The sequence below is a fragment of the Phocoena sinus genome, chromosome 1, assembly GCF_008692025.1.
Source record: "Phocoena sinus isolate mPhoSin1 chromosome 1, mPhoSin1.pri, whole genome shotgun sequence".
NCBI classification, from domain to species: domain Eukaryota; kingdom Metazoa; phylum Chordata; class Mammalia; order Artiodactyla; family Phocoenidae; genus Phocoena; species Phocoena sinus.
Genome location: NC_045763.1, coordinates 785,628 through 812,718, shown reverse-complemented (window position 1 = coordinate 812,718; position 27,091 = coordinate 785,628). Strand labels below are relative to the sequence as shown.

At 44.6% G+C, this 27,091-nt stretch overlaps 1 protein-coding gene across 7 annotated transcripts in view; it reads left to right on the top strand.

Annotated features, from left to right (window-relative positions):
* The window catches only part of GNB1 (G protein subunit beta 1), a 93,120-nt gene that overhangs the window by 24,819 nt on the left and 41,210 nt on the right, over positions 1–27,091 (top strand). For 3 of the 7 annotated variants that reach the window (XM_032653316.1, XM_032653299.1, XM_032653324.1), the window contains exon 2: positions 26,525–26,573. The exons of 2 other annotated variants lie outside the window; for them this stretch is intronic. The gene's annotated coding sequence lies outside the window, so the exon portion shown is untranslated. Of the gene's footprint in view, positions 1–7,869; positions 10,825–12,856; positions 13,301–23,524; positions 23,705–26,524; positions 26,574–27,091 lie in introns of those variants that run through there. 2 more of the 7 variants (XM_032653304.1, XM_032653332.1) reach the window with 2 other exon arrangements.

Genomic DNA, 27,091 nt, shown 5'->3' with positions numbered 1-27,091 from the left:
GTGCAGTAGTGCCAGGTATCTCGGAAGTGTACGTGCACTCTTCAGACCAGCAGAAGCTGCTGCAGAGCAGTTAGGAGCATACTTGGTAGGCAAGAGAGGACGACTCGTAATGATATTGGGGATCAGGTGTTGGTCTGAGACTGAGATTTACGGGCTGTTTTCCCAGATAGTAGTTGCCACGCACCGTCCTATGAGCCAGAGGTTGGCAAACTATGGCCTGCCATCTCTTTGTGTGTGTCCCACGAGCTAAGAATGGTTTTCACATTTTTAAATGGTTGAAAAATCAAAAGGAGACTATTTGTGGCATGGAAAAGTGATACGAAATTCAGGTTGTGTCCGTAGACATTTTTATTGGAGGGCCCACGACTGTTCTTCTGCCTGTCATCTGTGGCTGATTTTGTGGTGGCAAAATCCACACTGGAATCGAGAGCGTGTGCTCTCTGGGCCTCTGCAGAAAACCATTGCCACCCCTGCTCCGGGCTCTTGGCCAGCGTGGCATCCTCCGCCCCCTCACCAGCAGAGCAGCAGGCCTGAGGGTTCAGCAGTTTACCTGAGGTTACAGAGCTGGACCCAAGCACACCTTTCTGATCCCAGATCCTTTGGTTTTAACTGCTGTGCGACACGGCCTCCACAGAAACAATGTTCTGTGTTTGGTTTCCTTTACAATTTTCTGTTAACAATTATGTGCTAACATATACTGAGCTAATGGGACATTCTATACACATGAAGAATAGATAGGTTTTCTAAGTTTTTCCAAATTAAATTTCCTTTGGAGTCTTAACTGTGATGCTTGAAATTTGAATGTCCATGTACTAGAAATACCTTGGAAGGAGAATTCCTCTGTGGAAGTTGTGCTGAGGAGGGCCTAAAAATAAGTTCTTTGAGGGCAAGGAGTAGGATCTTTGGGTTTATTTTTAAATTCTCTTGTAGTTAACGGGATAGTGATGTGTGAAAGATATCCGGACTTAGGCACTATGGATCTAGTCATAAAAAAGGCATTTAGGGGCTTCCCTGGTGGCGCAGTGGTTGAGAGTCTGCCTGCCGATGCAGGGGACACGGGTTTGTGCCCCGGTCCGGGAAGATCCCACATGCCGCGGAGCAGCTGGGCCCATGAGCCATGGCCGCTGAGCCTGCGCGTCCAGAGCCTGTGCTCCGCATCGGGAGAGGCCACAACAGTGAGAGGCCTGCGTACCACACAAAAAAAAAGGCATTTAGGTCTCATCAGTAGGCATTTCAGTAAAGATTTTAGTTAAATCTGTAAAGTGTCCATAGTGTGTTTGCTCTGGTGGCCAGCCGCCCCCGTGCCTGGAGGCCTGGCTCTTGGGGGTGCTGCGGGGATGAGGGGTCCCAGCAGTCACCCGGCAGAGGACGCGCTCCTCACTGCCAGCCGGGCCGTGTGAGCACCAGGCTGCTTTCCCAGTGCACACGCTGGTGTATTGAAAAACAAATGTGAATGTCTCGTGAAGTAGAATGCAAAGTTTACATCAGTTTTCCCACATTACTACTAAATACTTCAGTGCGTGTATTTTGAGAACACAGACATATTTTTATATAACCACAGTTCAGCTATTAAAATCAGTAAGTTTAACACTGATACTGATCTATTTTCTATTCCACGTTTCGTCGATTGTCCCTGTACTGATTTCACAGCTGTTCCTCCCGGTCCCGATCCAGTCAGTCGGGGAACACACTTGCGTTGTATTTAGAGGTCGTGTCTGTTCTTTAATCTGGAACAGCCTGTCTTTGTTGTTCTTGCCCTTAACATTTTAAAGAGTGCAGGCCAGTTGTCTTGGAGAATGACCCTCACTTTGGGTCTGTCTGGGCTTCCTCATGGTTAGATTCAGGTTCTTTGGGGCAGCATACCACAGAAATGTTGTGTCCTGGGCCTTCTCTGGTGAGTGTTTCCGATGCTCTCCGTGCCACTTGGAGGGTCTGCCCCAAACGCTCTCTCCTGGTCCCTCGGCTCCCGGCTTCGTTCTCCCTCTCCCCGCAGGGATGGAAGGTCTACATGAGCACCTGTCCTCAAGGCTGCATTGCAGATCCTACTTGCCCTGAGAGAGTGCCTTTCAGTAGTCAGTTACTGAGTTCCTCTCGGGTTTTGTTCGGTGAACACAAAGGTGAGGAAGTCAGATCTTGATGAATTTATAGTTACTGTCCAATTTTACAGCCTGTTCCTAAAGCAGGGGAGCAGAGAGGTAGGTGAGGCTCTTTTGGGTGGAGGTGGAGCCCAGTGTGGTGGTGGGTTTGTGAGCCACCCCCTCCCTGCTTCTCTGCCTCCCCCTCCACTCCTCTGAGGCCCAAACTCGAACCTTCATGCAAAGATTCCCAAATTCATGGCACCATTAGTGTCCCTAGGATTTTCACAGTGCCCCAGGCTAAAATAAATACCTAAAAGTCCCTTTATTGAGTTTTAAGGTCCAATCAATTTAAGTATGTATGTTCTAAGAACTTAGTACCCATTTGAAAAAGTAATACCCCAAAATTGAGGGAAACTTTTCTTTTTTTAAAAAATTAATTTTATGTATTTTTTTGGCTGCATTGGGTCTTTGTTGCTGTGCCCAGGCGTTCTCTAGTTGTGGCGAGTGGGGCTACTCTTCGTTGCTGTGCACAGGCCCTAGAGCGCGGCCTTCAGTAGTTGTGCACGGCCTTAGCTGCTCCACAGCATGTGGGATCTTCCGGGACCAGGGCTTGAACCCGTGTCCCCTGCAATGACAGATGGATTCTTAACCACTGCACCACGAGGGAAGTCCCTATTTTATTCTTAACTAAACCACTGTCGTTAACTAATGGGCAGTATAGCCTCTCAAACTTCAGAATCTGACTGGACACGGCTGTCTTCCTTTGATTCTTGTGCAGTGCTTCTGGCTGTTTTATCGAAGCAACCACTGAAAACCCAGCTTTGTGAGGATGTGACGTCATCGGAAAGGATGCAGCGCCATCTGCTGTTGGAACTGTGAACCGGCTGGAGCTAGCCACTTCCACGGTGTCTGTCACCTGTGAAGTTTCTCTGTGCTTGTCACAACTTAAAATTATCTTAAAACCTGGGAGTTCGCCGCATCTTTCCGCGCAGTTTTGGAGCTGGGGTTTTAATGGCTGCCTGAACTAGGCCCTGCAGCGTTTGGGGGTGGGGGGTTTCCAGTAGAAGGGGCTTGCCCACTGGAGATACCAGGGTGAGGGCGGAAGGTGGGATCTTTCCCTATCCAGGAATCAAAGTTAAGTCACTCTGGGGTGCTCTGTCCCCAGAGGGGAAGTTAGAGGACCCACAGGAAAACCAGTGTTGTCGACTAAAGGGGCCTTACTGGCATTTATAATGTGCGTTTTTTTGAAAAATGAAATTTATCGTCTAAGGAACTTATAAATGGACTTTTGGAAGGTAGCCTGTAATTTTTCTTGACAGGTGTGAGAAATGAACTGAAAACATGAATGATTTATCAAAATAACAAGTGACTGTCTTTGTTAGATGTCCTCTGATATTGGCCATAGCCCTTTCTCCTATTTTTGACACAATAAGTTGATAAGGCAGTGGGGAAAGTCATGAGTACTTAAAAAAAATGTTAGAGAGGTTTTGCTGATTTTTTTTTTTTTTTAGGGCCACATGTCTGTTGACCGTAAGTTTTTGGGAACTGAATTATTGCTTGCTATATATATTTCGGTTCATGTATGATACTTTATGACTTAACTTTGCCAAGTAGTTACGTAGTGCCAGAGTGAAGAGATACGTGCTTATGTAACTTAAAGGGAGTTTGTTACTATATTAAAGACACCCGTCAGTTTTTGGCCTGTGTTCTCCTCTAGGGACCCCATCGGTAGTCCCTGTGGCAGGGGGAGCCATCCCCTTCTGTGCCACAGAGACACAGCTGACACTGGGCGGTGGAATTACAGTCAGTTTTGGACCGTGCACGGGTTAAGAGAGAGGGTGAAGGACAGAAGGTGCACCCAGCAAAACAGAAGGGTCACCACGAGCTGGCCAGACGCGGCTCTGGTTCCTGTTTTTCCTTTCTTGTTTCCAGTCACACACCCCCCGGAGCCTGCTGTGCTTCCTGGCCTTGGGACCTGTCAGATCTGTCGCCAATTCCCTGTGGGAATTTTCTCTTCTTGGCAGACAGAAGAGCATTGACTAGACCAGTTAAACTTTTTGGGGGGGGTGTTGAGGGTAGGGGGAGATTGAGTCGTTTAATTTTTCATACCTAGAATTAACCATTTCCCAAAAGTTATAGTTCTTAATAATAAGTCAAATTTCTTTCTTCCTTTAAGGATTTTCATTGGCAGATGGTACAGGTAATTGGACAATGTATTTATTTATCCAGTGAAAATATGTAAATGACTAAAAGTCAGAATATGCTGTCCATGTAACCTGGTTTTCTTGAATGTCTTCATGGTGTCATTGTTTTCTGGGGTACTTCCCTCAGAAGGTTCAACACTACGTGACCTTTTTCCTCTTCTTTCTGAATTAACGTTATTTTGGGCTTTAAAAGAAAAATCAACTGTTGTCAGAATTTACTTTTTTTTTTTTTTTTTTTTTTTTTTGAGGTACTTGGGCCTTTCACTGTTGTGTCCTCTCCCGTCGCGGAGCACAGGCTCAGCAGCCATGGCTCGCGGGCCCAGCCGCTCTGCGGCATGTGGGATCTTCCCGGACCGGGACACGAACCCGTGTCCCCTGCATCGGCAGGCGGACTCTTAACCACTGCGCCACCAGGGAAGCCCCAGAATTTACATTCTTGATCGTCCCATGCATCACCAAGTTTTTAATTACTACATTAGGTATAATTGGGAGGAGGAAATACCCTTCATGAAAGAAAAAACTGAACAAATATTTGGAAGCCCCTTTACTCCAGACTCTAGGCACCAAGAATAGGGTGAAGAGTCTGGTGGCTGTGGCCCTGTCCCGGGCTCTGCATGTGCGGATGCTCCTCCTCTCAGGTCTTCGTGATTCCGTGTCCTTACTTAACTCCCTTCGGGTCAGGAGCTCACACCGTCCAGTTTTGTGGGAAGATCTGCTCCTTACTCTTCCATCATGGCCAAGGAAATGCCACCTTTCGTCCAAGGGGTGCTTTCCTTACCCTGCACTTAAACACAGTGACCTAGTGTTTATTATTCCTACCGTGCGGGGGTTATTTATGTCATTTACTTTTTTAAAAAAAGAATAATTAATTTTTGGCTACGTTGGGTCTTCACTGCTGTGAACGGGCTTTCTCCAGTTGTTGCGAGTGAGGGCTACTCTTCTTTGCGGTGTGCGGGCTTCTCATTGCGGTGGCTTCTCTTGTTGTGGGGCTTGGGCTTCAGCATTTGTGGCTCGTGGGCTCTAGAGTGCAGGCTTAGTAGTTGTGGCGCACGGACTTAGTTGCTCCGCGGCATGTGGGATCTTCCCGGACCAGGGCTCGAACCTGTGTCTCCTGCATTGGCAGGCAGATTCTTAACCACTGCGCCACCAGGGAAGTCCTGTCATTTACTTTTTTTTTTTTTTTAATTTTTAAATTTTATTTTATTTTTATACAGCAGGTTCTTATTAGTCATCAATTTTATACACATCAGTGTATACATGTCAATCCCAATCGCCAGCACACCACCATCCCCACCCCTCCCACGGCTTTCCCCGCTTGGTGTCCATACGTTTGTTCTCTACATCTGTGTCTCAACTTCTGCCCTGCAAACTGGTTCAACTGTACCATTTTTGTAGGTTCCACATACATGCGTTAATATACGATATTTGTTTTTCTCTTTCTGACTTACTTCACTCTGTATGACAGTCTCTAGATCCATCCACATCTCAATAAATGACTCAATTTCGTTCCTTTTTATTCCATTGTATATATGTACCACTTCTTCTTTATCCATTCATCTGTCAGTGGGCATTTAGGTTGCTTCCATGACCTGGCTATCGTAAGCAGTGCTGCAATGAACATTGGGGTCCATGTGTCTTTTTAAATTATGGTTTTCTTTGGGTATATGCCCAGTAGTGGGATTGCTGGGTTATATGGTAATTCTATTTTTAGTTTTTTAAGGAACCTTCATACTGTTCTCAATAGTGGCTGTATCAATTTACATGCCCATCAACAGTGCAGGAGGGTTCCCTTTTCTCCACACCCTCTCCAGCGTTTGTTGTTTGTAGCTTTTCTGATGGTGCCCATTCTAACTGGTGCGAGGTGTTACCTCACTGTAGTTTTGATTTGCATTTCTCTAATAATCAGTGATGTTGAGCAGCTTTTCATGTGCTTCTTGGCCATCTGTATGTCCTCTTTGGAGAAATGTCTATTTAGGTATTCTGCCTGTTTTTGGATTGGGTTGTTTGTTTCTTTAATATTGAGCTGCATGAGCTGTTTATATATTTTGGAGATTAATCCTTTGTCCGTTGATTCGTATGCAAATATTTTCTCCCATTCTGAGGGTTGTGTTTTCGTCTTGTTTATGGTTTCCTTTGCTGTGCAAAAGCTTTTACGTTCATCAGGTCCCATCTGTTTATTTTTGGTTTTATTCCCATTACTCTAGGAGGTGGATCAAAAAAGATCTTGCTGTGATTTATGTCAAAGAGGGTTCTTCCTATGCTTTCCTCCAAGGGTTTTATAGTGTCCGGTCTTACATTTAGGTCTCAAATCCATTTTGAGTTTATTTTTGTGTATAGTGTTAGGGAGTGTTCTAATTCCATTCTTTTACATGTAGCTGTCCAGTTTTCCCAGCACCACTTATTGAAGAGACTGTCTTTTTTCCATTGTATATCCTTGCCTCCTTTGTCATAGATCAGTTTACCATAGGTGCCTGGGTTTATCTCTGGGCTTTCTATCTTGTTCCATTGATCTATGTTTCTGTTTTTGTGCCAGTGCTATATTGTCTTAATTACTGTAGCTTTGTAGTATAGTCTGAAGTCAGGGAGTCTTGATTCCTCCAGCTCCGTTCTTTTCCCTCAAGACTGCTTTGGCTATTCGGAGTCTTTTGTATCTCCATACAAATTTTAAGATTATTTGTTCTAGTTCTGTAAAAAATGCCATTGGTAGTTTGATAGGGATTGCATTGAATCAGTAGATTGCTTTGGGTAGTATAGTCATTTTCACACTATTGATTCTTCCAATCCAAGAACGTGGTATATCTCCCCATCTGTTGATATTATCTTTAATTTCTTTCATCAGTGTCTTATAGTTTTCTGCACACAGGTCTTTTGTCTCCCTAGGTAGGTTTATTCCTAGGTATTTTATTCTATTTGTTGCAGTGGTAAATGGGAGTGTTTCCTTAATTTCCTTTTCAAATTTTTCATCATTAGTGTATAGGAAGGCAAGGGATTACTGTGCATTAATTTTGTACCCTGCAACTTTACCAAATTCATTGATTAGCTCTAGTAGTTTTCTGGTGGCATTTTTAGGATTCTCTATGTGTAGTATCATGTCATTTGCAAACAGTGACAGTTTTACTTCTTCTTTTCCGATTTGTATTCCTTTTATTTCTTTTTCTTCTCTGATTGCCGTGGCTAGGACTTCCAAAACTATGTTGAATAATAGTGGTGAGAGTGGACATCCTTGTCTTGTTCCTGATCTTAGAGGAAATGCTTTCAGTTTTTCACCATTGAGAATGATGTTTGCTGTGGGTTTGTCGTATATGGCCTTTATTATGTTGAGGTAGGTTCTGTCTATGCCCACTTCCTGGAGAGTTTTTATCATAAATGGCTGTTGAATTTTGTCAGAAGCTTTTTCTGCATCTATTGAGATGAGCATATGGTTTTTATTCTTCAAGTTGTTAATATGGTGTATCACATTGATTGATTTGTGTATATTGAAGAATCCTTGCACCCCTGGGATAAATCCCACTTGATCATGGTGTTTGATCCTTTTAATGTGTTGTTGGATTCTGTTTGCTAGTATTTTGTTGAGCAGTTTTGCATCTATATTCATCAGTGATATTGGTCTGTAATTTTCTTTTTTTGTAGTGTCTTTGTCTGGTTTTGGTATCAGGGTGATGGTGGCCTCGTAGAATGAGTTTGGGAGTGTTCCTTCCTCTGCAATTTTTTGGAAGAGTTTGAGAAGGATGAGTGTTCGCTTTCCTCTAAATGTTTGATAGAATTCATCTGTGAAGCCATCTGATCCTGGACTTTTGTTTGTTGGAAGATTTTTAATCACAGTTTCAATTCCATTACTTGTGATGGGTCTGTTCATATTTTCTGTTTCTTCCTGGTCCAGTCTTGGAAGGTTATACCTTTCTAAGAGTTTGTCCATTTCTTCCAGGTTGTCCATTTTATTGGCATAGAGTTGCTTGTAGTAGTCTCTTAGGATGCTTTGTATTTCTGCGGTGTCTGTTGTAACTTCTCCTTTTTCATTTCTAATTTCATTGGTTTGAGTCCTCTCCCTCTTTTTCTTGATGAGTCTGGCTAATGGTTTGTCAATTTTGTTTATCTTCTCAAAGAACCAACTTTTAGGTTTATTGATCTTTGCTATCGTTTTCTTTGTTTCTGTTTCATTTATTTCTGCTCTGATCTTTATGATTTCTTTCCTTCTGCTAACTTTGGGTTTTGTTTGTTCTTTCTCTAGTTCCTTTAGGTGTAAACTTAGATGGTTTATTTGAGATGTTTCTTATTTCTTGAGGTAGGCTTGTATAGCTATAAACTTCCCTCTTAGAACTGCTTTTGCTGCATTCAGTAGGTTTCGGGTCGTCATGTTTTCATTGTCATTTGTCTCTAGGTATTTTTTGATTTCCTCTTCGATTTCTTCAGTGATCTCTTGGTTATTTAGTAACGTATTGTTTAGCCTCCTTTTTTACGTTTTTTTCCCCTGTAATTCATTTCTAATCTCATAGCGTTGTGGTCAGAAAAGATGCTTGATATGATTTCAGTTTTCTTAAATTTACTGAGACTTGATTTGTGACCCAAGATGTGATCTATCCTGGAGAAGAATGTTCCGTGCACACTTGAGAAGAAAGTGTAATCTGCTGTTTTTGGATGCGATGTCCTATAAATATCAATTAAATCTGTTTGGTCTGTTGTGTCATTTAAAGCTTCTGTTTCCTTATTTATTTTCATTTTGGATGATCTGTCCATTGGTGTAAGTGAGGTGTTAAAGTCCCCCACTGTTATTGTGTTACTGTTGATTTTCTCTTTCATAGCTGTTAGCAGTTACCTTATGTATTGAGGTGCTCCTATGTTGGGTGCATATATATTTATAATTGTTATATCTTCCTGGATTGATCTCTTGATCATTATATAGTGTCCTTCCTTGTCTCTTGTAACATTCTTTATTTTAAAGTCTATTTTATCTGATATGAGTACTGCTACTCCAGCTTTCTTTTGATTTCCATTTGCATGGAATATCTTTTTCCATCCCCTCACTTTTCAGTCTGTACGTGTCCCTAGTTCTGAAGTGGTTCTCTTGTAGACAGCATATATTTGGGTCTTGTTTTTGTATCCATTCAGGAAGCCTGTGTCTTTTGGTTGGAGCATTTAACCCATTCACGTTTAAGGTAATTATCAATATGTATGTTCCTATTACCATTTTCTTAATTTTGTGGGGTTTGTTTTTGTAGGTCCTTTTCTTCTCTTGTGTTTCCCACTTAGAGACGTTCCTTTAGCATTTGTAGTAGAGCTGGTTTGGTGGTGCTGAATTCTCTTAGCTTTTGATTTTTCCATCGAATCTGAATGAGATCCTTGCTGGGTAGAGTTATCTTGGTTATAGTTTCTTCCCTTTCATAACTTTAAGTATATCATGCCACTCCCTTCTGGCTTGTAGAATTTCTGCTGAGAAATCAGCTGTTAACCTTATGGGGGTTCCCTTGTATGTTATTTGTCGTTTTTCCCTTGCTGCTTTCAATAATTTTTGTTTGTCTTTAATTTTTGCCAACTTGATTACTTTGTGTCTCGGTGTGTTTCTCCTTGGGTTTGTCCTGTATGGGACTTGCTGCGCTTCCTGAACTTGGGTGGCTGTTTCCTTTCCCATGTTAGGGAAGTTTCGACTATAATCTCTTCAAATATTTTCTCTCATCCTTTCTCTCTCTCTTCTCCTTCTGGGACCCCTATAATGCGAATGTTGTTGCGTTTAATGTTGTCCCAGAGGTCTCTTAGGCTGTCTTCATTTCTTTTCATTCTTTTTTCTTTGTTCTGTTCCGCAGCAGTGAATTCCACCATTCTGTCTTCCAGGTCACTTATCCATTCTGCCTCATTTATTCTGCTATTGATTCCTTCTAGTGTAGTTTTCGTTTCAGTTATTGCATTGTTCCTCTCTGTTTGTTTGTTCTTTAATTCTTCTAGGTCTTTGTTAAACATTTCTTGCATCTTCTCGATCTTTGCCTCCATTCTTTTTCTGAGGTCCTGGATCATCTTCACTATCATTATTCTGAATTCTTTTTCTGGAAGGTTGCCTATCTCCATTTCATTTAGTTGTTTTTCTGGGGTTTTATCTTGTTCCTTCATCTGGTACATAGCCCTCTGCCTTTTCATCTTGTCTATCTTTCTGTGAATGTGGTTTTTGTTCCACAGGCTGCAGGACTGTAGTTCTTTTTGCTTCTGCTGTCTGCCCTCTGGTGGATGAGGCTATCTAAGAGGCTTGTGCAAGCTTCCTGATGGGAGGGACTGCTGGTGGGTATAGCTAGGTGTTGCTCTGCTGGGCAGAGCTCAGTAAAACTTTAATCCGATTGACTGCTGATGGGTGGGGCTGGGTTCCCTCCCTGTTGGTTGTTTGGCCTGAGGCAGTGCAGTACTGGAGCCTACCTGGGCTCTTTGGTGGGGCTAATAACAGACTCTGGGAGGGCTCACGCCAAGGAGTACTTCCCAGAACTTCTGCTGCCAGTGTCCTTGTCCCCAAGGTGAGCCACAGCCACTCCCCGCCTCTGCAGGAGACCCTCCAACATTAGCAGGTAGGTCTGGTTCAGTCTCCCCTGGGGTCACTGCTCCTTCCCCTGGGTCCCGATGTGCACACTACCTTGTGTGTGCCCTCCAAGAGTGGAGTCTCTGTTTCCCCCAGTCCTGTCGAAGTCCTGCAGTCAAATCCCGCTAGCCTTCAAAAGTCTGATTCTCTAGGAATTTCTCCTCCCGTTGCCAGACCCCCAGGTTGGGAAGCCTGACGTGGGGCTCAGAACCTTCACTCCAGTGGGTGCACTTCTGTGGTGTAAGTGTTCTCCAGTCTGTGAGTCACCCACCCAGCAGTTATGGGATTTGATTTTACTGTGATTGCGCCCCTCCTACCGTCTCATTGCAGCTTCTTCTTTAGCTTTGCCTGTGGGGCATCTTTTTTGGTGAGTTCTAGTGTCTTCCTGTCGATGATTGATGATTGTCCAGCAGCTAGTTGTGATTCTGGTGTTCTCGCAAGAGGGAGTTGAGAGCACGTTCTTCTACTCTGCCATCTTGGTTCCTCTCTCCCATTTACTCCCCCCCCCCCCCCCCGCACCCGACCCGGTACGCGGGCCTCTCACTGTTGTGGCCTCTCCCGTCGCGAAGCACAGGCTCCGGACGCGCAGGCTCAGCAGCCATGGCCCACGGGCCGAGCCGCTCCGCAGCATGTGGAATCTTCCCGGTCTGGGGCACGAACCCGTGTCCCCTGCACAGGCAGGCAGACTCCCAACCACTGTACCACCAGGGAAGCCCCCATTTACTTTTTAATCATTGCTAATTAATGAATAACTTGGATGGAACTTTGGTTATTATAATAACCAAAGCTTGGTTATAAGCTTGGTTTTCTTGTATTCAGTAAGCACCTTGGTGAATTCCTATGACTAATGATTCTTTGATCAAGGAATTTTATCTTGAGCATTCACTTGCTTAAAGCTTAATTAGGAAGGAAAGTCTGGGACCAAAATGATACATATAGATCCTCCTTCAAACAGATTTTTGTTTATTTTTCTTTTTGGCTGCATTGGGTCTTCGTTGCTGTGTGCGGGCTGTTTCTAGTTGTGTTTAGTGGGGGCCACTCCTTGCTGTGGTGCGGTGGCTTCTCTTGTTGTGCAGCACGGGCTCTAGGTGCATGGGCTTCAGTAGTTGTGGCACGTGGGCTCAGTAGTTGTGGCTCACGGGCTCTAGAGCGCAGGCTCAGTAGTTGTGGCGCACAGGCTTAGTTGCTCCGTGGCATGTGGGCTCTTCCCAGGCCAGGGATCGAACCCGTGTCCCCTGCATTGGCAGGTGGATTCCTAGCCACTGCACCACCAGGGAAGTGCTCCAAACAGATTTTTGATGCCCGTTTCTTTGTTGTGTTTCTGCTTCTTTACTGTGGTCCCCCTTTTCACCCCTTTTTTGATGACTGGGCTTTTTTGTACCAACAAGGTTTCCTTTAAGAGAGGGATAGCAATTGGAGTAAAAATCCAGGAATGGAGAAAACAAAGTTAATCTGGCAACTCCTGTCATATCCACAGAGAGATAAGACGCGGCTGCGTTTATCAGTGTTTAATTTAACCAGGTGGGAAACTTGAGTGGCAAGGACAAGTCAGTGTGTGGAGCCCCTGCTTCAGTGCCTGGCGCGAAACAGGCGTGATGAATGCATGAATGAAGGCTCACAAACGTGAGCCCAGATGTCAAGACCATTTATTGTTGAGTGTCTTACAGGCGATTTAAAACGCTCATCCTATGTTAGTGCTTTCAAACTGGAAGTACTGGCATACTTGGGGGTACTGCCGGTTCGGTTCTGCTACCACAGCTAAGCGAGTATTGCAGTTAAACAAACCACATGACTTTTTTGGTTGTTTCCCAGTGCATATAAAAGTTGTGTTTACACGGTATTGTAGTCTGCTAAGTGTGCAATAGCATTATGTTTAAAAAAACATACCGACCTTAAGCTGAAAATACTTCATCGCTAAGAGCGCTAATCGTTATTTGATCCTTCAGTGAGTGGTAACAGTCACGTTAGGTAGTAACACCATAACAAATACAGTAATAACTAAGAAGTTTGAAATATTTCAGGAGTCACCAAAATGGGACATAGAGACACAAAGCGAGTAAATGCTGTTGGAAAAACGGCGCTGATGGACTTGCTCAACATGGGGCCGTCACAACTCTTCAGTTTGTAGAAAACGCGGTATCTCTGAAGTGCAGTAAAACAAAGTATGCCTGTAAATATTCCTAAATATTTGGCCCAAACTGGTGTATGGCACAAGAACAGGTTCACGAAATGCTTTTCTAACAGAGACCACATAATAAACACAGACGTCAGTTGAGCTTCACAGTAAAGAGCACTGCCGGATTCTGAATGGTCTGAAGGCCCAGAGTGTCTGTGATTCTTGCTTCTTTCCAGTTCCCATCATAAATCACAGACGCTTTAGAATATGAGTGACAGAAACACTTCAATTCAGAGCGCCTTCTGTTTTGCAGTTTTCACAGGAAATACAATGCTCACGTCTTCAGCTGGTAAGTTTTGGAAGCATGTCCTTTTTCTTGACTGTGAGGAAATATATTACTTTTTAAAAGTTGTCTCTAACTCTTCAAGGCAAGAATATGTTAATGTTTCTCGGATTTCTCTGTAAGGGACCAGTGGTCAGGATCTTGGTCCAAATCTGGCAGAGAGCCCCAAGTTCACCCGCAGCGTTTGTGTACGTGTATTTGGCCATCCTCAGACTCGATGAAGCAGAATCCTGCGGGAGGGTGCCTGGAAGTATGGTGGGTAAGGTACAAGGGCTTTCGACTAGGCCAGGCTACAAAAGTTTGATTTTCTTCTGTACGAGGAGCACTTGAAGACTGGAGTCAGATGTCAAGAGCTGCCCTTCAGAAAGATAAATCAGGCAGTGGTGTATAGGATGGCTGGAGAGGGAAAGAGGTGGCTGGGGAAGCAAGTTAATAGCAGGCTAGGCAAAGGCCCGGACAGTGGGAGTGGAGTCCAGGGGGCGAGACAGGCAGATGGGTAGGATTGAGTGGCAGCTTGCGGGGAGGGGGTTTCCTGTGCCGGAAGTGAGCGGTGAATCCACCGTCAGTGGGTTTGGAAAGGAAAGCCTGTTACTGTGATAGGGGATTGAGCCCTTAGAGCACTGCACTGCCAGGACTCCAGGGATCGGGCTGTAGTCAGAAAAGGGCGTAGCAAGGAGATGGGGGACAGCAAAAGACTGGTAATCCCCTCACCCAGCATTCGAGGGGGAGGAGGTGATTGGCACGTCAGGTGTTGCTCGTACAGTCAGGTAAGGGGGCTAAGGGTCTGTTGCTGCCATCCCCCAGGTGGGTGGCAAAGGGTGTGTAACTGGAGGCTAAGGGTTCAGGCTTGGAAGATAGGACAGGTGGGAATTTGGGGGTCCTCTCGCAGACTGTTGGTGAAGCCCTAAACTGAGGAGGTCATGGGCTTATTTGCAAGCACTTAGGGAATGGATGCTTGGTGCTGGTGTAGGTATGATATACAGGTAGTTTTAGTAGAGTTATTTGGTTGCAAGAAACCAACCAACTGAAGCTCCAGATTAAGAAAAAACAAGAAGATGTAGAGACGTGGATGGACCTAGAGACTGTCATGCAGAGTGAAGTAAGTCAGAAAGAGAAAAACAGATATCGTATATTAACGCATATATGTGGAATCTAGAAAAATGGTACAGACGAACCGGTTTGCAAGGCAGAAATAGAGACACAGATGTAGAGAACAAAAGTATGGACACCGAGGGGGGAAAGTGGGGGAGGGGTGTGGGATGAATTGGGAGATTGGGATTGACATATATACACCAATATGTATAAAATTGATAACTAATAAGAACCTGCTGTATAAAAAAATAAAATTCAAATATTAAAAAAAAAAGAAAAAACAAGAATTAATTATAAGACTGGAATGCAGAGGCCCTGGGAAGGGACAGGAGCAGTGGGGAGTGTGCCCCTCTTGTACATCAGTGTTGCTCTTCTTCCTGCTGCTCTGTCTACGCTGTGGAGGGTGGCCTGCCACAGCTCTCCAGTTCACGTCCCACTTCCAGACCCAGAGAGCCCACTGCACCCTCAGTCTCGGGTCCCACATTATTGGGGGATACAGTTCGTTTGGTCTGACTTGAGCTGGGTGCCTGTCCTTGGTGTGATCAGCTCTGACTGGGGTGAGTGGGAGCCAGGGGACCGTCCCAAGATCAGGGTTTGGAGGAGGAACACTGCGGGCAGCTCTTAGAAAAGGTGGCGACAGACCCCTCCGCTCCAAAGCAAAGTGTCCAAAGCAGCAATGAAGGCAAGGCACAACCCTTGCTTACAGCCTGGTACGGTGGGAACATGGCAGTGCATCAGAGAACAGGAGGGAGGCTGGGTAGTTGGGGAGAGGGGCGGTCAGGAAGGTTTAATAAAGCTCTGTCTCTAAGGTTGAGTGCTGTTTCCTGGCAGAGGGGAAGAGAGGCCAAAGGACATTCTGAGCAAAGGGGCAAATTTAGTTTTTGTATCTGATTTTCTTTCTTTTTAAAAAATGTACACAGACTTATTATTTTAAAATGACAGTAAGTTTAGTGCCAACATAAGCCCCTGGGCTTGAGTCCCTTCACTGGGTGTAGTGCTAACTGCGCCTCTCTGTTCGGCTTTGAGTGAGTTGCTGACCTTTCTTTGCCTGAGCTGTCTTTTCTCTAATTTCACAGAATTGAAGTGACGAGGAACGATGGTAACAGGATGTATCCGTCGGGTTATTGAGGAGTTAATCAGATGCTGTGTATGAAGCGCTTCGCTATATGGCAGCGTTTGCCATATAGTAAATGCCCGATAACTTTTAGGGTTGGTTAACAATAATTTGACCTAAGTCTTTTTCCGAGGTACATGTTTAAAATCTAGTTTGGGGTCTTAGGCTCTATCAGTTCAGCTATCCGTAAGACAGAGGGTACACTCCTGAGGCTTGCTCAGTAAGTTGCTATGGGCCTTAGGGGAACAGTAGGCACAGCGCTCAGAGCAGTGCCTGGTAACGCACGTGAGTGCCATGTGGGTCAGACCTTCTGGGATGGTCACTGTATCGGAATATCATTACTGTGTCGAAGAGTGCATTAACCGCCGAATCTAAGGTCCAGAAAAGAAAGAGAAGGAAATCATGTCTCCTCTGGATCTCCTGAGTTCCAGATGTGATGTCTTCCTTATTTTTTCCCCTGTTGGGGGAAAATATCCTTTAGTAGCTTCCTAGACTTTGTATGTCTTTATTCTGACCTTAGGATTGATAATTTTGAGTATACAGTTCTTGCTCGGAATTAGTTCAGGACATTACTCTGTTTTCTCCCAGTTTCCAGTGTTGCTGTTGGAAAATCAGAGCTGTTGATTCTTGATCCTTTGTATACCACCGATTTTTTCCATCTGGAAGCTTTTAGGAGCTTACTTTTGCTTCTGGAGTTCTGAAACATGATGTAGCTTGATTTCAGTGTCTCTTCAGTCATTGTGCTGGGCGCTTGGCACGTCGTTTCAGTCTGGAAATATAGGCAGCCCTGGGAGGACACTGTCAGCATTACGGTTGTGCCTTCTGTTTCTGTATTGGATTGAAAGTGCTCTGAGCAGATTGCTGCTTCTATCCATTTTTCCATATTGATGTATCCCTGGCTGTATTTCCATACTTCTTCCCCCCAAAACATACCAAATGTTAAGCAGTTACTACTGTGCTTGATAGTAAAGTTAGTTTTTTTTTGCAAAATTTGAGCTATTCTCCTAGGCAGACCAAAGTTGGGGAAAAAGTTGGAGCTTTTTTTGTTTTCGGGTTTTTTTGAATTTTATTTTATATTTTTATACAGCACGTTCTTATTAGTTATCCATTTTATACATATCAGTGTATACATGTCAATCCCCATCTCCCAAATCATCCCACCACCACCCCCGCCACTTTCCCCCAGTGGTGTCCATACGTTTGTTCTCTACATCTGTGTCTCTGTTTCTGTCCTGCAAACTGGTTCACCTGTACCGTTTTTCTAGGTTCCACATATATGCGTTAATATACGATATTTGTTTTTCTCTTTCTGACTTACTTCACCCTGTATGACAGTCTCTAGATCCATCCACGTCTCTGCAAATGACCCAATTTCGTTCCTTTTTATGTCTGAGTAATATTCCGTTGTATATATGTACCATATCTTCTTTATCCATTCCTCTGTTCATGGACATTTAGGTTTCTTCCATGACCTGGCTATTGTAAATAGTGCTGCAGTGAACATTGGGATGCATGTGTCTTTTTTTCCTTTTAATAAATTTATTTATTTTATTTATTCATTTTTGGCTGTGTTGGGTCTTCGTTGCTGCACATGGGCTTTCTCTAGTTGCCACGAGCAGGGGCTACTCTTCGTTGCAGTGTGCTGGCTTCTCATCGCGGTGGCTTCTCTCATTGTGGAGCACGAGCTCTAGGGGCGTGGAATTCAGTAGTTGTGGCATGTGGGCTCAGTAGTTGCGGTGCATGGGCTTAGTTGCTCCTCGTCATGTGGGGTCTTCGCGGACCAGGGATCGAACCTGTGTCCCCTGCATTGGCAGGCGGATTCTCAACCACTGCGCCACCAGGGAAGCCCCGCATGTGTCTTTTTGAATTACGGTTTTCTCTAGGTATATGCCCATTGTTGGGATTGCTGGGTCATGTAGTAATTGTTTTGTTTGTTTTTTTTTGTGGTACGCAGGCGTCTCACTGTTGTGGCCTCTCCCGTTGTGGAGCACAGGCTCCGGACGCGCAGGCTCAGCAGCCATGGCTCACGGGCCCAGCCGCTCCGCGGCATGTGGGATCTTCCCGGACCGGGGCACGAACCCGTGTCCCCTGCATCGGCAGGCGGACTCTCAACCACTGCGCCACCAGGGAAGCCCAGTAATTCTGTTTTTACTTTTTTAAGGAACCTCCATACTGTTCTCCATAGTGGCTGTATCAATTTACATTCCCAGTTGGAACTCTTTGCAGGTCATATTGCATAGTTAACCACCCTTCTGCAAAAAAATAAATAGTTTCTCTCATAACTTTTCCCCCAAAGATTTACTGTCTCATATGGAAACCACAGTGAAATGTGTGTTTTTTTAAGCTTTTAATGAACACAAGAGAATACAGGATAATTTAAAAAACAATTGAGGCCTTCCCTGGTGGCGCAGTGGTTGAGGTTCCGCCTGCCGGTGCGGGGGACACGGGTTCGTGCCCCGGTCCGGGAGGATCCCACATGCCGCGGAGCAGCTGGGCCCGTGAGCCATGGCCGCTGAGCCTGTGCGTCGGGAGCCTGTGCTCTGCAAGGGGAGAGGCCACAGCAGTGAGAGGCCCGCATACCAAAGGAAAAAAAAAAAAAAGACTCCACATGCTAATGCAGGGGACACGGGTTAGAGCCCTGGTCCGGGAAAGACCCCACATGCCACGGCGCAACTAAGCCCGTGTGCCACACAACTACTGAGCCTGCGCTCTAGAGCCTGCGAGGCACGGCTACTGAAGCCCGTGTTCCTAGAGCCTGTGCTCCGCAACGAGAGAAGCCACCGCAATGGGAAGCCCGTGCACCGCAATGAAGAGCAGCCCCTGCTCACCGCAACTAGAGAAAGCCCGCACGCAGCAACAAAGACCCAACGCAGCCAAAAATAAATTAATTAATTAAAAAAACAAAAAACTGAGCATGGTTAGAAACTTATTATTCAGCAGCTAGGGTTAGCCAAAACTGCTTTAGGTAGGAGCATCACAAGTGTTCCTGTGCGCCTCTCCTGCCCCTGGTGCACCTTCATACAGAGCTGGTTCCCAGACTGTGATGGTGGAAACTGCAGCCCCAGTGTGTTCTTTCATTTTCACAGTGCATGAGAAGGAGGTGGTGCAGACATGAGGTTCTTTTTTTTTTTTTTTTTTTGCGATATGCGGGCCTCTCACTGCTGTGGCCTCTCCCGTTGTGGAGCACAGGCTCCGGACGCGCAGGCTCAGCGGCCATGGCTCACGGGCCCAGCCGCTGCCGCGGCATGTGGGATCTTCCCGGACCGGGACACGAACCCATGTCCCCTGCATCGGCAGGTGGACTCCCAACCACTGCGCCACCAGGGAAGCCCCAGACATGAGGTTCTTGATGTGTCACTGTATGGAATCACTGTGTGGTATGATGCCGGGAATGTGGCTGGCAGTGTTCTACAGGCAAGTCCAAGCTTTGTACAGAACATCCAACGTAGCACCTGAAGATATTCATTAAGGAACCTCTGGGCACACGAGTGGAAGCAAGGCAGAGCCCCAGCCTCCTAGGAAACGGGGTTAACGGAGCCTTTGTGGGTGTGGGGCAAGGTGTGTTCTCTGCCAAAGACTGTGTATACCGTGTGGGGCAGAATGTTAACTTTGGGGGAGTCCTTCTATATTCTATCGCAGTCTGTTGGTGTTTGGGGTTTTTTTTTCAGTTTAGCAAACACCCACCTTTCTGCCAAAATAAAGTTGAAGGCTCATCCTCAAACTGAGGCAGCCTGCACATTTGTTTTCATCTTCATGTGAATCTGAATTTTGAGCAGAAGTTGGATGACTTGCGTTTCTGCCTCACTTCCGGCTTGCAGCGGGTTTGAGAGGGGTATATTTCTTCTTTGGCCAATAATTTTTGAGAACGGTATTCTAGTGTCGTAAAGGTGAAGGCAGTTTACTGTTGAAGAAATTTGAAGGCTGTGGCGTGCTGAGGATTACAAAACCTGCGTGCAACTCAGCTGAAGAGCAGATTGACTCAACTTTCCATACTGATGGCCCCACAGAAGAAGGGGTGTCCCGTCCGTAGGTGTAGATACTGTTTACTTTGGTTTCTGTTGCTTTTCTCTGGTGCACAGTGAAAAATTATATGTGATACACAGAAAGTGATTTGTTAAGAGATAAAGGAATCAATGGAAGCCAGACTTGAGGAGGACCCAGCAGTTGGAGCTGTCAGGGGCTAGACAGTAGCTGTGATTGCAGTGGAGTTAAATTAGAGAACAGTAACAGAACGCTGTCTGGAAAGTCCCCAGGTAGTTGAAAATTAAAGATGACCTCATAAGGGAAACTTGAAAATTTTAATTTGAATGAAAGTGAAAACAAAACATATCAACATTTGTGGGGCATAGTGAAAGCAGTGCTTATAGGGAAATCTGTAGAATTAAATGCTTACTACAGAAAACAGAAAAGGTCTCACCAATCTAAGCTTCTACCTTAAGAAACTAAAAGGAGAGCACATTGATTTCAAAACAAGCACAAGGAAGAAAATAATGACAGTAAGAGAGAATTTTGTGAAACTGAAAGCAGAAATACAGTAGGAAAAATCAGTGAAACTGAAAATTGGTCCTTTGAAAGAATCATATTGATAAACCTCTAGCCAGCCTGAGAAAAATAACACTTAAAACACTGTTAAAATGAATAAAAATTAATTAAATATGAAAAGTTAAATATTAATTCATCTTTTTTTAAAAGCATACTCTTAAAAATCAAACTGCATTGATTGAGTCATTAAATCTTGAGGTTGTACCAAGTTTTCCAGCTACTAAAGCTTTTTTTTACTGTATTGGTCAGTGGAAAAGTCAAAAAAATAGTTATAAAGTAAGTTATTTTCTCTGACTTTATCTTCAGGTCATCCCATCTTTCATTTGATCACTGCAAGGGCATATTTTTAAAATCTGTATTTGCCTTTTGTTGGCTGTAGTATTTCCCTTCCCCAGCTTTTAATTTTGAATAACTTTTGAAGCTATAGAAAGTTGAAAGAATAGGTCAGTGAACATTCTGTGCCTTTCACCAAATTTCGGTAATTTGTGACATTTTCTCTCTGCTTTTTTGGTGAACCATTTGATTGTTGTGTCATGATACTTTATTCTTTACAACTCCAGCCTGTCCCAAGAACAAGGATGTCCTTTTACATATCCACAGTAGTTTCGTGATACCCCAAATCTTAACGTTGATTCACTAATGCGTAATCCAAGTCCACATTTAGATTTCTTCAGTTTTCTTCAGAATGTCTTCATGTCCTTTATTCAAATTCAGGGTTTAATCAAGGTCACGTGTTGCACATTTTGTTATCTTGTCTCCTGAGGGTCACTACATCTTGAGCAGTCTTCCCACCTTTTTTTTTTTTTTTAAGATGTTGGGGGTAGGAGTTTATTAATTAATTTATTTATTCTTGCTGTGTTGGGTCTTCGTTTCTGTGCGAGGGCTTTCTCTAGTTGTGGCAAGTGGGGGCCACTCTTCATCGCGATGCGCAGGCCTCTCACTATTGTGGCCTCTCTTGTTGTGGAGCACAGGCTCCAGACGCGCAGGCTCAGTAGTTGTGGCTCACGGGCCCAATTGCTCTGCGGCATGTGGGATATTCCCGGACCGGGGCATGAACCCGCGTCCCCTGCATCGGCAGGTGGACTCTCAACCACTGCACCACCAGGGAAGCCCTAATTATTATTCCTTTTTACCCTCAGATTTATTCCTAAATTTGGCTAGGGGACCTCCTTCATGTTATCATTTCATATTCTGCCTCTTCAGGACAGGTTTGTACTAGAGAATTATTCAGAACTGAGAAGTTTACTTCGTCTCTTACAAGCCCCCAGTCCTTTATGCAAAACTCTTAGGATTGGGTGTGTTCTAGAATTCAGCCTTTTTCAGGGTTTAGAAAGATGAAGTGGTGTGTATATCACACATGCACGGTGCCCGCAGCAGGACTTACAATCAGACACCTTAAAGCTTGTGATAAAATGTATGACTGTTCACACTGAACAGGATAAAGGCTAATTAATGCCCTTATGTCCGTTCTGTCCAGGTTTAGGTATCTCAGAATTACAAATAAGTAACAGGGTACATGTGTGAGGTTATGTGGATATAGAAGGAATCATTCCCAACAGATGTACCTTTGCTTGATTTGAAATTTTAATGTCCCCAATAAAGGAATTCTCTAGGTATATCTCAAGAGGACTCAGTTTTTAGATTTTGAAAAATGTTGGAATAACAGTACTCATACAAATGCTAGTATTTGATACTTAAAATCTCATGATACTAGATTATGTGTGTACAAAGAAGTTCATCACAGAGAGATTTAATATTGCTAAATTAACAACTGTACTGAATCAACACATAGGCTTAGTTGATCTTATCAGGAGCCTTAAAGTGCCTAATCTTTGACATAGAATAATTCCATCTTTTAAAATCTTCTCTAAGGATATTAGCCTAATAAAATCCTGGGAACATGGCTTCCCTGGTGGTGCAGTGGTTAAAAATCCGCTTGCCAACGCAGGGAACACATGTTCGATCCCCGGTCCGGGAAAGATCCCACATGCCACGGAGCAACTAAGCCCGTGCGCCACAACTGCAGAGCCCGTGTGCCATAACTACCGAAGACCGTGCGCCTAGAGCCTGTGCTCCGCAACCAGAGAAGCCACCGCAGTGAGAAGCCCGCACACCGCAACGAAGAGTAGCCCCAGCTCACCACAACTAGAGAAAAGCCCACGCGCAGCAACCAACACCGAACACAGCCAAAAAAAAAAAAAAAAAAAAATCATGGGAATAGAACTGCCCTGGCTCTTGAGCGCCTTGAGTGGACTGTGGTGCCCCTGGCCACTGAGAATGGCTCGGAGTCCACCCCAGCTTTTGTGCAGTGGCTTCTCTGGGCTGGGGGCAGGGCCCGTTCCCTCTGACTCCAGAGCCGGGGTCGGGTCAGCTGCACACCTGCTTCAGCGCTCTGCTCTCTGAACCTTGGGGTCCTGGCCTGTGCGTGCATTTCCAGGACTGTGCCCATACCACACAGCTCTATGTGAAACTAGCCCTTTCCTTTTAACCGAAGGACGTTGATGTACAATATTACGTTAGTTTCAGGTACAGTACGTAGTGGTGTGACGCTTGCATACGATATGAAATGATCCCCACGATAAGTCTAGCAACCTTCTGTCCCCATACAAAAGCTATCACGATATTACTGACCATATTCCTTATGCTGTATATTACATGCCATGTCTTATTTTATAATTGGAGGTCTGTAGAAAGTAGCCCTTCTAGATTTTTATTAGTTTAGTTTGTATTGGTACAGTCCCTCTCTCTTTTTTTCTCTCTGTACCTCATAGGATAATTTTTCATGCTTTCTCCACTAGACTGTAAGACCCATGTAGGTGGCTCACATACCTGGTTGTTGACATGTTGTTTTCAGCGTTAGCACACTATCTCACATTATAGGCATGGAAATAGTTGTTGAGTGAATGGATGTTCAAGGGATTTGACCCATACATCACTTAAAATTAAGCCAAGGTATTAGGTAGACTTCAAAGACTAGTGTTTGAGGTGCAGCCAGAGGCAGCCTGAAGGCAGTACTGGGCAGGGAGGGTGTGGTGTGCGGCTGTCTGGTCCCTCTGTGAGGGAGTGGTCTGGAAGCTTTGTGCTGCATGGGTTTGCATAGGCAGACCGTGTACAGAGGATAAGAGGGAGGGATGCAGGGCTCATGCCCTCCTTCCAGGAGGCCGCCACCGGCCAAAGGAAGATGGTCTAAAAGCAGTGTTGGGGTAGGCGAGGCGCTGTTTATTTGGAATATTAAAAGTGTTTGGTTTGCTCATAAAAATCATGATAGAGTTGTTGTTACTCTGTTTAATATATGATTTGAATTTTATTTCACATATTTAAAATTTGACTAAAAATTGGTCTATAAACGGTTGTACCTTTTTCTTGAATTTTATGTTTGTATCTTCCTCCAACTTCTCTTTCTAACTGGGTCTCTTTCTAAGAACGTTAAATAGAGAAAAATTCAGCATGTACTCATGCCACCCCTTACTTCCACTCTGTAGCAGCACCCCTCGTGGCTGGACTTCAGAGTAACCATGGAGCGTCCTCCCTGCCAGCCTGCTGCCTGAGAACCATCTTTTCTCCTGACTGTCTGGCCATGCGCCGCCCCCTCCCCTGTGGGCCCTGGAAACCCGTCGGCCAGGCTCATCAGTCTAGTGTGCTCAGCCCTTAGGGGTCTAAAGGTGGGACTCACTTGCCACTGTACCTTTTGCCTCTAGTAGGTGTGGTAGCTTTGTAAAATGTAGCCTTTGGTTTTTTAAATCCCTGGTTTTCTGATTTTCTGTAAAAGTGGTACCCCTAGTTTAGGATCACATGAATGTGTGCTGCTGTCTAAGACAATGGTCTTGTTCTCTGTGCTGGGTTCTGTGGGCTGGGCAGTCAGAAAAAGAACCCCACTTGGGTCTTATTTTTAGCCAGAAATGAGTCCAGACACAAGTCCAGCTGTCCGTGTGAATCAGGGGGAGTTGGTTTGGTGGTGCTCTCAGCATCCTCTGTGACCCATCCTCTGGAGGGTCAGTGCTCTCTGGGAGTTAGCTCCCTGTCTTCTCTTCCAAAGAATAGAGAGCTTGAACTTTGTTTCATGCCTTGAGCCACAAGGCAGTCTAGGCCTTTGAATTAGAGTAAACAATGATACATTTTTCTATTTTACTTGCTTCTGTCTGTCTCTTGATGTGGAAAATACGTGAAAGGACTTACATTTGGAGATTGGGGTGATTGTGACAGTTACCTTAAAGGAGTGGCTCTCACCTGGGATTAGTATTGCTCTCCCCATGTGACATCTAGTGGTGTCTGGAAATTTGGGGTTGTCACAGCTGGGGAAGGGGATGCTGAGGCCGGCCAGCTGCTGAATATCCTACAGAAGACAGGACGGCCCCCACCACAGAGAACAAGCCACTCTAAAATGTCAGTTGTGGGGCTTCCCAGGTGGCACAGTGGTTAAGAATCCGCCTGCCAATGCAGGGAACACGGGTTCAAGCCCTGTTCCGGGAAGATCCCACCTGCCATGGAGCAACTAAGCCCGTGCGCCACAACTACTGAGCCTGCACTCTAGAGCACGCAAGCCACAACTACTGAAGCCCACGTGCCACAGCTATTGCAGCCCGCGCGCCTAGAACACGTGCTCCACAGCAAGAGAAGCCACCGCAGTGAGAAGCCCGCGCACCGCAACAAAGAGTAGTCCCCGCTCACTGCGACTAGAGAAAGCCCGTGCGCGCAGCAACGAAGACCCAATGCACCGAAAATAATAAATAAATAAATAAAATAATAAATGTAAAAAAACCCGTCGGTTGTGCCAAGGTTGAGATTCCCCGGCTTTCAGTTTGATGGCTTCATGAAGCCTTGGGTGTACACTCCTGGGAGCCCGGCTCAGAGGGTTCGTGGGGGCGAGAGCCGTAGTTTGCCCCTGTCTCCACCTTCTTCCACACCCACTGGTTTGGTTTGGTTTGGTTTTTTTCAAGTACCTGTAACAGCACTTGCTCTTTCCCCCACCCTGAGGTAAGATTCATATAACAAAACCATTTTGAAGTGAACAATTCAGTGGCATTTCAGTAACTCACAGTGTTGTGCCACCACTACCCCTACCTAGTGCCAGAGCATTTTCGTCACCCCAGAAGTATCCCTGTATCCGCCGAGCGGTTGTCCATCGCACACAGAGCCCCTGGCAGCTACTGCATCCTGTCGCCGTGGATTTACGTGTTCTGGATATTTCACATAAACAGAATCATACAACATGTGACCTTTTGTGTCTGGCTTCTTCACGTAGTGTAATCCATGTTGTATGTGTAGCAGTACTTCATTCCTTTTTATGCATGAATAAGATTGCATTGTGTGGGTGTACCGCATTTTGTTTATCCATTCACCTGTTGATGGACACTTGGGCTGTTGCCACCTTTCGGCTGTTGTGAATAGTGCTTCTGTGAACATATGTGTGCATGTATTGAATACCTGCTTTCAGTTCTTTCGGATGTATACCTACAAGTAGAATGCTGGGTTGTATGGTGACTCTGTGTTTAACTTCTTGAGGAACCACCACACTGTATTCTTCCACGCCCACTTTTACTGCCAGAAAAGTATGTGCTTGCTTATAACATAAGCAGCATTCGAGCATAATTCGAAAACAAAACTATTTTGTTATAAATAAATGCCTTAGAATTCATAGTTCAGCTGGGGGATGTCAGCTTGTTGATGCCTCTCCTGACCCCCAGGTTAGAGGCATGCACTGAGTTTGTAAACATAGTAGAGAATTGATCAAGAGGTAACCTGTGAAATGTCCCAAAGCGGCCTTTCCACAGAGTATTTTGGAGAGATTACCAGAACATCTTTAAGTGTACTGAAACTTAGTTTCTGGGAAAGAGCAAGCAGGTATTTCAGAAGAAATCTAGAAGTAAATATTTTTTCACACTGGCTGCAGTGTGATGAGAGGCAAGTCCAGAGGCTTGTTGCTGTGTCTGCTGCTCTGGCCTTCTGGACGCCCAGGGCCACATCTTTGGACGGCACTGCAGCAGCTGGACTGGGCCAGAGGGATGGGCTGGAGATGTGCCCAGTTTGACTTGCCTGCACTTAGGGAACAGTCAGCCTGTGGCTTCTTTGACATTCACATGAGATCCTCTGTGGGCCAGATGGGAAAGTCTGGGGAAGGTTACTCTTAGAAGCTTCTTGAATTGCAGTGTTTTTTTCTGTTGCTGTTACTATAATTTTTGTAGTAACAGGATTCTAAACACCCCTTCCCCCTGATGCTTTTCAGTTTAATTCAAGATATTTTCCCTGAGGCATTTCTAAGGATTTTTCTTTCTTTTTTTTTTAAAAAGAAATTGAGATCAGATTTCTTCTTTTCCACACTGAAAAACTTACCACTAAGTTAATACAAAGTACTAATAAGTAAAGTGATTTGGGGGCAAGAAATGGTGATGGGGAAGGGGCGGAATTATGTGCTTCTTAAAATGTATGGAATATTGTGCCTCGCAACCTGAATCAATGCAAATACAGCCTTTTCTCTGTTGCAGACAATTTTACATGTTTTGGAGACCAGACCAGAAGCACTTCTGAATTAAGGTAATTTTGACGTAATTGATTCTTACCAGTTTTTAAAGTACAATATTTAAATTTCTTCAGGGTTTCTTTTTTTTAAGAACCTGGTTTTTGTTACAGTTTTGCCCATCTCTCATTTTTAAGCCCAAAGTTGTTTTCAAACACATTGATCCAGAGAAGGGTTTTCTCATCAAAGTCGTCATCCAGTCAGTGTTCAGCACGAAGGGCTAAGGTCCCAGAGATGATGGTCCACATTCTGGACAAGAGCAGTATTTCTCCAGCTTCTTTCAGTAGAAAGCAGAAGAGCCCCTTTTGCAAATCAAATCTTGGTTGGAATACCAGCAGATCATACAGATAAAGGTGAGGCCACACAATTCAGAAAAAAATTCCAATATGTATGTATGGAATGGGGGCAATAAATGTGTCACAGTGTTGGTGGTGAATCTGGGCAAGGGTATCCAGTTCTTTATATTATTCTTGCAACTCTTTGTAAGTTGAAATTATTTATTTTTTAATATTTATTTATTAAAATTTTAATTTAT